This window comes from Camellia sinensis, chromosome 12 (genome assembly GCF_055761805.1).
Source record: "Camellia sinensis isolate YWXY chromosome 12, ASM5576180v1, whole genome shotgun sequence".
NCBI classification, from domain to species: domain Eukaryota; kingdom Viridiplantae; phylum Streptophyta; class Magnoliopsida; order Ericales; family Theaceae; genus Camellia; species Camellia sinensis.
Window position 1 is genome coordinate 167138245 of NC_138972.1, and position 13112 is coordinate 167151356.

Genomic DNA, 13112 nt, shown 5'->3' on the forward strand with positions numbered 1-13112 from the left:
GGTGTTTACTTGCAATTTCTCAAGCATTAGGATTCGAGCACTCGGACACTTATTTGGACCCTCTTCCAGGATGACAGATATGTAATTATGGTGTTTATTTGCCGTTTCTCATGCATTAGGGTTTAAACACTCGAACACTTATTCGGACCCTCTTGCTTGATGGCAGATATGTAATTATGGTGGCTACTTGCCATTTCTCGAGCATTAGGATTCTAACACTCGGACACTTTTTTGGACCCTCTTGCATGATGGCAGATATGTAATTATGGTATTTATTTGGCATTTCTCATGCATTAGGGTTTAAACACTCAAACACTTATTCGGAACGCTCTTGCATGACGGCAGATATGTAGTCATGGTGTTTACTATCCATTTTCCGAGCATTAGGATTCGAACACTCGGACACTTTTTCGGATCCTCTTGCATGATGGCAGAAATGTAATTATGGTGTTTACTTGTCATTTCTCGACCATTAGGATTCGAACACTCGGACATTTAGTCGGACCCTCTTGCATGATGGCAGATATGTAATTATGGTCTTTACTTGCCATTTCTCGAGCATTAGGATTCGAGCACTCGGACACTTATTTGGACCCTCTTGCATGATGACAGATATGTAATTATGGTGTTTATTTGCCATTTCTCATGCATTAGGGCATAAACACTCGAACACTTATTCGGACCCTCTTGCGTAACCCTCTTGCATGATGACAGATATGTAATTATGGTGTTTATTTGCCATTTCGCATCCCTTAGAGTCTAAACACTCGGACACTTATTCAGACCTTCTTGCAGGATGGCAGATATGTAATTATGGTGTTTATTTTCCATTTCTCGTGCATTAGGGTTTAAACACTCGGTCACTTATTCCAACCCTCTTGCATGATGGCAGATTTGTAATTATGGTGTTTACTGTCATTTCTCGAGCATTAGGATTCGAACACTCGGACACATATTCGGACCCTCTTGCATGACAGTTGATATGTAATTACGGTTTTAGTTGCCATTTCTCATGCATTAGGGTATAAATACTCAGACACCTATTTCGACCCTCTTGCATGATGGGAGATATGTAATTATGGTTTTTACATGCCATTTCTCGAGCTTTAGGATTCGAACACTCAGACACTTATTCGGACCCTCTTGCACGAGGGCAGATATGTAATTATGGTGTTTACTTGCCATTTCTCGAGCATTAGGATTCGAACACTCAGACACTTATTCGGACCCTCTTGCATGGCGGCAGATAAGTAATTATGGTGTTACTTGCCATTTCTCGAGCGATAGGGTTCGAACACTCGGACACTTTTTCAGACCCTCTTGCATGATGGCAGATATGTAATTATGGCGTTTATTTGCCATTTCTCATCACTTAGGGTTTAAACACTCGAACACTTATTCGGACCCTCTTGCGTGATGGCAGAAATGTAATTATGGTGTTTACTTGCCATTTCTCGGCCATTAGGATTCGAACACTCGGACACTTGTTCGGACCCTCTTGCATGATGACTGATATGTAATTACGGTGTTTATTTGCGATTTCTCATGCATTAGGGTTTAAACACTCAAACACTTATTCGGAACACTCTTGCATGATGGCAGATATGTAGTTATGGTGTTTACTTGCCATATCCCGAGCATTAGGATTCGAACACTCGGACACTTTTTCGGACCCTCTTGCATGATGGCTGATATGTAATAATGGTGTTTACTTGTCATTTCTCGAGCAATAGGATTCGAACACTCGGACACTTATTCGGACCCTCTTGCATGATGGATGATATGTAATAATGGTGTTTACTTGTCATTTCTCGAGCATTAGGATTCGAACAGTCGGACACTTATTCGGACCCTCATGTATGATGGCAGATATGTAATTATGGTGTTTAATTGCCATTTCTCGAGCATTAGAATTCGAACACTCGGACACTTATTTGGACCCTCTTGCATGATGGCAGATATGTAATTATGGTGTTTATTTGCCATTTCTCATGCATTAGGGTTTAAACACTCAAACACTATTTCGGACCCTCTTGCATGATGGCAGATATGTAAATATGGCGTTTACTTGGCATTTCTCGAGCATTAGGATTCAAACACTCGGACACCTTTTCGGTCCCTGTTGCACGATGGCAGAGATATAATTATGGTGTTTATTTTCCATTTCTTATGCATTAGGGTTTAAACACTCGGACACTTATTTGGACCCTCTTGCATGATGGCAGATATGTAATTCTTCTGTCTACTTGTCATTTCTCGAGCATTAGGATTCGAACACTCGGACATTTATTCGGACCCTCTTGCATGATGGCAGATATGTAATTATGGTGTTTATTATCCATTTCTCATGCATTAGGGTTTAAACACTCGGACACTTATTCGGACCCCTTGCATGATGGCAGATATGTAATTATGGTGTTTACTGTCATTTCTCGAGCATTAGGATTCGAACACTCGGACACATATTCGGACCCTCTTGCATGATAGCAGATATGTAATTATGGTGTTAGTACCCATTTCTCATGCATTAGGGTATAAATACTCGAACACTTATTTCGACCCTCTTGCTTGATTGGAGATATGTAATTATGGATATTACTTGCCATTTCTCGAGCTTTAGGATTCGAACACTCAGACACTTATTCGGACCCTCTTGCATGATGGCAGATATGTAATTATGGTGTTTACTTGCCATTTCCCAAGCATTAGGATTCAAAAACTCGGACACTTTTTCGGACCCTCTTGCATGATGGTAGAGATGTAATTATGGTATTTATTTTGCCATTTCTCATGCATTAGGGTTTAAACACTCGGACACTAATTCGGACCCTCTAGCATGATGGCGGATGTGTAATTATGGTGTTTACTTGGCATTTCTCGAGCATTAGGATTCGAACACTCGGACACTGATTCAGACCCTCTTGCATGATGGTAGATATGTAATTACGGTGTTTACTTGTCATTTCTCATGCATTGGGGTTTAAACACTCGGACGCTTATTCGGACCCTCTACCATCATGCCAGATATGTAATTATGGTGTTTACTTGTCATTTCTCGAGCATTAGGATTCGAACCCTCAGACACTTATTCGGACCCTCTTGCATGATGGCAGGTTTGTAATTAAGGTGTTTACTTGCCATTTCTCGAGCATTAGGATTCAAACACTCGAACACTTATTTGGACCCTCTTGCATGATGACAGATATGTAATTATGGTGTTTATTTGCCATTTCTCATGCATTTGGGTTTAAAGACTCGAACACTTATTTGGAACCCTCTTGCTAGATGGCAGATATGTAGTTATGGTGTTTACTTGCCATTTCCCGAGCAATAGGATTCGAACACTCGGACACTTATTCGGACCCTCTTGCATGATGGCAGATATGTAATTATGGTGTTTATTTTCCATTTCTCATGCATTAGCGTTTAAACACTCGGACACTTGTTCGAACCCTCTTGCATGATGGCAGATTTGTAATTATGGTGTTTATTGTCATTTCTCGAGCATTAGGATTCAAACACTCGGACACATATTCGGACACTCTTGCATGATAGCAGATATGTAATTACGGTGTTAGTTGCCATTTCTCATGCATTAGGGTATAAATACTCGGACACTTATTTCGACCCTCTTGCATGATGGGAGATATGTAATTATGGATTTTACTTGCCATTTCTCGAGCTTTAGGATTCGAACACTCAGACACTTATTCGGACCCTTTTGCATGATGGCAGATATGTAATTATGGTGTTTACTTGCCATTTCTCGAGCATTAGGATTCGAAAACTCGGACACTTTTTCGGACCCTCTTGCATGATGGTAGATATGTAATTATGGTGTTTATTTTGCCATTTCTCATGCATTAGGGTTTAAACACTCGGACACTAATTCAAACCCTCTAGCACGATGGCGGATATGTAATTATGGTGTTTACTTGGCATTTCTCTTGCATTTGGATTCGAACACCCGGACACTGATTCGGACCCTCTTGCATGACGGTAGATATGTAATTATGTTGTTTACTTTCCATTTCTCATGCATTGGGGTTTAAACCCTTGGACGCTTATTCGGACCCTCTACCATGATGCCAGATATGTAATTATGGTGTTTACTTGTCATTTCTCGAGCATTGGGTTTCGAACACTCGGACACTTATTCGGACCCTCTTCCATGATGGCAGATATGTAATTATGGTGTTTACTTGGCATTTCTCGAGCATTAGGATTCGAATACTCGGACACTGATTCAGACCCTCTTGCATGATGGCTGATATGTAATTATGGTGTTTACTTGCCATTTCTCATGCAGTGCGGTTTAAACACTCGGACGCTTATTCGAACCCTCTACCATGATGCCATATATGTAATTGTGGAGTTTACTTGTCATTTCTCGAGCATTAGGATTCGAACACTCAGACACTTATTCGGACCCTCTTGCATGATGGTAGATATGTAATTACGGTGTTTACTTGTCATTTCTCATGCATTGGGGTTTAAACACTCGGACGCTTATTCGGACCCTCTACCATGATGCCAGATATGTAATTATGGTGTTTACTTGTCATTTCTCGAGCATTAGGATTCGAACCCTCAGACACTTATTCGGACCCTCTTGCATGATGGCAGGTTTGTAATTATGGTGTTTACTTGCCATTTCTCGAGCATTAGGATTCAAACACTCGAACACTTATTTGGACCCTCTTGCATGATGACAGATATGTAATTATGGTGTTTATTTGCCATTTCTCATGCATTTGGGTTTAAAGACTCGAACACTTATTTGGAACCCTCTTGCTAGATGGCAGATATGTAGTTATGGTGTTTACTTGCCATTTCCCGAGCAATAGGATTCGAACACTCGGACACTTATTCGGACCCTCTTGCATGATGGCAGATATGTAATTATGGTGTTTATTTTCCATTTCTCATGCATTAGCGTTTAAACACTCGGACACTTGTTCGAACCCTCTTGCATGATGGCAGATTTGTAATTATGGTGTTTACTGTCATTTCTCGAGCATTAGGATTCAAACACTCGGACACATATTCGGACACTCTTGCATGATAGCAGATATGTAATTACGGTGTTAGTTGCCATTTCTCATGCATTAGGGTATAAATACTCGGACACTTATTTCGACCCTCTTGCATGATGGGAGATATGTAATTATGGATTTTACTTGCCATTTCTCGAGCTTTAGGATTCGAACACTCAGACACTTATTCGGACCCTTTTGCATGATGGCAGATATGTAATTATGGTGTTTACTTGCCATTTCTCGAGCATTAGGATTCGAAAACTCGGACACTTTTTCGGACCCTCTTGCATGATGGTAGATATGTAATTATGGTGTTTATTTTGCCATTTCTCATGCATTAGGGTTTAAACACTCGGACACTAATTCAAACCCTCTAGCACGATGGCGGATATGTAATTATGGTGTTTACTTGGCATTTCTCTTGCATTTGGATTCGAACACCCGGACACTGATTCGGACCCTCTTGCATGACGGTAGATATGTAATTATGTTGTTTACTTTCCATTTCTCATGCATTGGGGTTTAAACCCTTGGACGCTTATTCGGACCCTTTACCATGATGCCAGATATGTAATTATGGTGTTTACTTGTCATTTCTCGAGCATTGGGTTTCGAACACTCGGACACTTATTCGGACCCTCTTCCATGATGGCAGCTATGTAATTATGGTGTTTACTTGCCATTTCTCGAGCATTAGGATTCGAGCACTCGGACACTTCTTTGGACCCTCTTGCATGATGACAGATATGTAATTATGGTGTTTATTTGCCATTTCTCACGCATTAGGGTTTAAACATTCGAAAACTTATTCGGACCCTCTTGCATGATGGCAGATATGTAATTATGGTGTTTACTTGCCATGTCTCGAGCATTACGATTCGAACACCCAAACACTTGTTTGAACCCTCTTGCATGATGACAGATATGTAATTATGGTGTTTATTCGCCATTTCTCATGCATTAGGGTTTAAACACTCAAACACTTATTCGGAACCCTCTTGCTTGATGGCAGATATGTAGTTTTGGTGTTTACTTGCCATTTCCTGAGCATTAGGATTCGAACACTCGGACACATACTCAGACCCTCTTGCATGATGGCAGATATGTAATTATGGTGTTTATTTTCCAATTCTCATGCATTAGGGTTTAAACACTCGGACACTTATTCGGACCCTCTTACATGATGGCAGATTTGTAATTATGGTGTTTACTGTCATTTCTCGGGCATTTGGATTCGAACACTCGGACACATATTCGGACCCTCTTGCATGATAGCAGATATGTAATTATGGTGTTAGTTGCCATTTCTCATGCATTAGGGTATAAATACTCGGACACTTATTTCGACCCTCTTACATGATGGGAGATATGTAATTATGGATTTTACTTCCCATTTCTCAAGCTTTAGGATTTGAACACTAAGACACTTATTCGGACTCTCTTGCATGATGGCAGATATGTAATTATGGTGTTTACTTTCCATTTCTCGAGGATTAGGATTCGAAAACTCGGACACTTTTTCAGACCCTCTTGCATGATGGCAGATATGTAATTATGGTGTTTATTTTGCCATTTCTCATGCATTAGGGTTTAAACACTCGGACACTAATTCGGACCCTCTAGCATGATGGCGGATATGTAATTATGGTGTTTACTTGGCATTTCTCGAGCATTAGGATTCGAATACTCGGACACTGATTCAGACCCTCTTGCATGATGGCTGATATGTAATTATGGTGTTTACTTGCCATTTCTCATGCAGTGCGGTTTAAACACTCGGACGCTTATTCGAACCCTCTACCATGATGCCATATATGTAATTGTGGAGTTTACTTGTCATTTCTCGAGCATTAGGATTCGAACACTCAGACACTTATTCGGACCCTCTTGCATGATGGCTGAGATGTAATTATCGTGTTTACTTGCCTTTTCTCGAGCATTAGGATTCGAACACTCGGACACTTATTTGGACCCTCTTGCATGATGACAAATATGTAATTATGGTGTTTATTTGCCATTTCTCATGCATTAGGGTTTAAACACTCGAACACTTATTCGGACCCTCTTGCATGATGGCAGATCTGTAATTATGGTGTTTACTTGCCATTTCTCGAGCATTAGGATTCGAACAGTCGGACACTTATTTGGACCCTCTTGCATGATGGCAGATATGTAATTATGGTGTTTACTTGCCATTTCTCATGCATTGGGGTTTAAACAATCGGACACTTATTCGGACCCCCCAGCATGACGGCAGATATGTAATTATGGTGTTTACTTGTCATTTCTCGGGCATTAGGATTCTAACATTCAGACACTTTTTCGGACCCTCTTGCATGATGGCAGATATGTAATTATGGTGTTTATTTGCCATTTCACATGCATTAGGGTTTAAACACTCAAACACTTATTCGGAACCCTCTTTCATGATGGCAGATATGTAGTTACGGTGTTTACTTTCCATTTCCCGAGCATTAGGATTCGAACACTCGGACACTTTTTCGGACCCTCTTGCATGATGGCAGATATGTAATTATGGTGTTTATTTTTCCATTTCTCATGCATTAGGGTTTAAACAGTCGGACACATATTCGGAACCTCTACCATGATGGCAGACATGTAATTATGGTGTTTACTTGGCATTTCTGGAGCATAAGGATTTGAACAGTCGGACACTGATTCAGACCCTCTTGCATGATGGTAGATATGTAATTATGGTGTTTACTTGCCATTTCTCATGCATTGGGGTTTAAACAATCGGACACTTATTCGGACCCCCTAGCATGACAGCAGATATGTAATTATGGTGTTTACTTGTCATTTCTCGGGCATTAGGATTCTAACATTCAGACACTTTTTCGGACCCTCTTGCATGATGGCAGATATGTAATTATGGTGTTTATTTTGCCATTTCTCATGCATTAGGGTTTAAACACTCGGACACTAATTCGGACCCTCTAGCATGATGGCGGATATGTAATTATGGTGTTTACTTGGCATTTCTCGAGCATTAGGATTCGAATACTCGGACACTGATTCAGACCCTCTTGCATGATGGCTGATATGTAATTATGGTGTTTACTTGCCATTTCTCATGCAGTGCGGTTTAAACACTCGGACGCTTATTCGAACCCTCTACCATGATGCCATATATGTAATTGTGGAGTTTACTTGTCATTTCTCGAGCATTAGGATTCGAACACTCAGACACTTATTCGGACCCTCTTGCATGATGGCTGAGATGTAATTATCGTGTTTACTTGCCTTTTCTCGAGCATTAGGATTCGAACACTCGGACACTTATTTGGACCCTCTTGCATGATGACAAATATGTAATTATGGTGTTTATTTGCCATTTCTCATGCATTAGGGTTTAAACACTCGAACACTTATTCGGACCCTCTTGCATGATGGCAGATCTGTAATTATGGTGTTTACTTGCCATTTCTCGAGCATTAGGATTCGAACAGTCGGACACTTATTTGGACCCTCTTGCATGATGGCAGATATGTAATTATGGTGTTTACTTGCCATTTCTCATGCATTGGGGTTTAAACAATCGGACACTTATTCGGACCCCCCAGCATGACGGCAGATATGTAATTATGGTGTTTACTTGTCATTTCTCGGGCATTAGGATTCTAACATTCAGACACTTTTTCGGACCCTCTTGCATGATGGCAGATATGTAATTATGGTGTTTATTTGCCATTTCACATGCATTAGGGTTTAAACACTCAAACACTTATTCGGAACCCTCTTTCATGATGGCAGATATGTAGTTACGGTGTTTACTTTCCATTTCCCGAGCATTAGGATTCGAACACTCGGACACTTTTTCGGACCCTCTTGCATGATGGCAGATATGTAATTATGGTGTTTATTTTTCCATTTCTCATGCATTAGGGTTTAAACAGTCGGACACATATTCGGAACCTCTACCATGATGGCAGACATGTAATTATGGTGTTTACTTGGCATTTCTGGAGCATAAGGATTTGAACAGTCGGACACTGATTCAGACCCTCTTGCATGATGGTAGATATGTAATTATGGTGTTTACTTGCCATTTCTCATGCATTGGGGTTTAAACAATCGGACACTTATTCGGACCCCCTAGCATGACAGCAGATATGTAATTATGGTGTTTACTTGTCATTTCTCGGGCATTAGGATTCTAACATTCAGACACTTTTTCGGACCCTCTTGCATGATGGCAGATATGTAATTATGGTGTTTATTTTGCCATTTCTCATGCATTAGGGTTTAAACAATCGGACACTTATTCGGACCCTCTAGCATGATGGCAGATATGTAATTATGGTGTTTACTTGGCATTTCTTGAGCATCAAGATTCGAACACTCGGACACTGATTCAGACCCTCTAGCATGATGGCTGATATGTAATTATGGTGTTTACTTGTAATTTCACGAGCATTAGGATTCGAACACTCAGACACTTATTCGGACCCTCTTGCATGATGGCAGATATGTAATTATGGTGTTTACTTGGCATTTCTCGAGCATTAGGCTTCGAACACTCGGACACTGATTCGGACCCTCTACCATGATGGTAGTTATGTAATTATGGTGTTTGCTTGCCATTTCTCATGCATTGGAGTTTAAACAATCGCACACATATTTGGACCCTTTTGCATGATGACAGATATGTAATTATGGTGTTTACTTGTCATTTCTCGAGCATTTGGATTCGAAGACTCGGACACTTATTCGGACCCTCTTGCGTGATGGCAGATATAAAATTATGCTGTTTACTTGGCATTTCATGAGCATTATGATTCGAACACTCGGACTCTGATTTGGTCCCTCTACCATGATGGTAGATATGTAATTATGGTGTTTACTTGCCATTTCTCTTGCGTTGGGGTTTAAAAAATTGGACACTAATTCGGACCCTCTAGCATGATGGAAGATATGTAATTATGGTGTTTACTTGTCATTTGTCGAGCATTAGGATTCGAAGACTCGGACCCTTATTCGGACCCTCTTAAATGATGGCAGATATGTAATTATGGGGACTACTTGCCATTTCTCGAGCATTAGGATTCGAACACTCGGACACTTATTTGGACACACTTGCATGATGACAGATCTGTAATTATGGTGTTTATTTTCCATTTCTCATGCATTAGGGTTTAAACACTCAAACACTTATTCGGACACTCTTGCATGATGGCAGATATGTAATTATGGTGTTTACTTGCCTTTTCTCGAGCATTAGGATTCGAGCACTCGGACACTTATTTGGACCCTCTTACATGATGACAAATATGTAATTATGATGTTTATTTGCCATTTCTCATGCATTAGGGTTTAAACACTCGAATAATTATTCAGACCCGCTTGCATGATGGCAGATATGTAATTATGGTGTTTACGTGCCATTTCTCGAGCATTAGGATTCGAACACTCGGACACTTATTTGCACCCTCTTGCGTGATGACAGATATGTGTTTATGTTGTTTATTTGCCATTTCACATGCATTTGGGTTTAAACACTCAAACACTTATTCGGAACCCTCTTGCATGATGGCAGATATGTGGTAATGGTGTTTACTTGCCATTTCCCGAGCATTAGGATTCGAACCCTCGGACACTTTTTCGGACCCTCTTGCATGATGGCAGATATGTAATTATGGTGTTTATTTTGCTATTTCTCATGCATTAGGGTTTAAACAGTCGGACACTTATTCAGAACCTCTACCATGATGGCGGACATCTAATTGTGGTGTTTACTTGGCATTTCTCGAGCATTAGGATTCGAACACTCTGACATTGATTCAGACCCTCTTGCATGATGGTAGATATGTAATTATGGTGTTTACTTGGCATTTCTCATGCATTGGGGTTTAAACACTCAGACACTTATTCGGACACTCTACCATGATGGCAGATATGTAATTATGGTGTTTCCTTGTCATTTCTCAAGCAATAGGATTCGAACACTCGGACACTTATTCAGACTGTCTTGATTGATGGCAGATATGTGATTATGGTGTTTACATGCCATTTCTCGAGCTTTAGGATTCGAACACTCAGACACTTATTTGGACCCTCTTGCATGATGACAGAGATGTAATTATGGTGTTTATTTGCCATTTCTCATGCCTTAGGGTTTAAACACTTGAACACTTATTCGGACCCTCTTGCAAGATGGCATATATGTAATTATGGTGTTTACTTGGCATTTCTTGAGCATTAGAATTGGAACACACGGACACTGATTCGGACCCTCTACCATGATGGTAGACATGTAATTATGGTGTTTACTTGCCATTTCTCATGCATTGGGGTTTAAACAATCGGACACTTATTCGGACCCCCTAGCATGATGGCAGATATGTAATTATGGTGTTTACTTGTCATTTCTCGTGCGTTAGGATTCGAACATTCGGACACTTTTTCGAACCCTCTTGCATGATGGCAGATATGTAATTATGGTGTTTATTTTGCCATTTCTCATGCATTAGGGTTTATACAATCGGACACTTATTCGGACCCTCTAGCATGACGGCAGATATGTAATTATGGTATTTACTTGGCATTTCTCGAGCATTAGGATTCGAACACTCGGACACTGATTCCGACCCTCTTGCGTGATGGTAGATATGTAATTATGGTGTTTACTTGCCATTTCTCATGCATTGAGGTTTAAACACTCGGACACTTATTCGGACCTTCTAGCATGATAGCTGATATGTAATTATGGTGTTTACTTGTCATTTGTTGAGCATTTGGATTCGAAGACACGGACACTTGTTCGGACCCTCTTGCATGATGGCAGATATGTAATTATGCTGTTTACTTGGCATTTCACGAGCATTAGGATTCGAACACTCAGACTCCGATTCGGACCCTCTACCATGATAGTAGATTTGTAATTATGGTGTTTACTTGCCATTTCTCATGCATTGGGGTTTAAACAATCGGACACTTATTCGGACCCTCTAGTTTGATGGCAGATATGTAATTATGGTGTTTACTTGTCATTTCTCGAGCATTAGGATTCGACCACTCGGACACTTATTTGGACACTCTTGCACGATGACAGATATGTAATTATGGTGTTTATTTGCCATTTCTCAGGCATTAGGGTTTAAACACTCAAACACATATTCGGACCCTCTTGCATGATGGCATATATGTAATTATGGTGTTTACTTGGCATTTCTCGAGCATTAGGATTCGAACACTCGGACACTTTTTTGGACCCTCTTGCATGATGGCAGAGATGTAACTATGGTGTTTATTTTGCCATTTCTCATGCATTAGGGTTTAAACACTCGGACACTTATTCGGATCCTCTAGCATGATGGCAGATATGTAATTATGGGGTTTACTTGGCATTTCTCGAGCATTAGGATTCGAACACTCGGACACTGATTCAGACCCTCTTGCATAATGGTAGATATGTAATTATGGTGTTTACTTGCCATTTCTCATGCATTGGGGTTTAAACCCTCGGACGCTTATTCAAACCCTCTACCATGATGGCAGATACGTAATTATGGTGTTTACTTGCCATTTCTCGAGCATTAGGATTCAAACACTCGGACACTTATTGGGACCCTCTTGCATGATGGCAGATATGTAATTATGGTGTTTAGTTGCCATTTCTCGAGCATTAGGATTCGAGCACTCGGACACTTATTTGGACCCTCTTGCATGATGACAGATATGTAATTATGGTGTTTATTTACCATTTCTCATGCATTAGGGTTTAAACACTCAAACACTTATTCGGACCCTCTTGCATGAATGCAGATATGTAATTATGGTGTTTACTTGCCATTTCTCACGGATTGGGGTTTAAACAATCGGACACTTATTCGGACCCTCTAGCATGATGGCAGATATGTAATTATGGTGTTTACTTGTCATTTCTCGAGCATTAGGATTCGAACACTCGGACACTGATTCGAACCCCCTTGCATGATGGTAGATATGTAATTATGGTGTTTACTTGGCATTTCTCGAGCATTAGGATATGAACACTCGGACACTGATTCGGACCCTCTACCATGATGGTAAATATGTAATTATTTTGTTTAC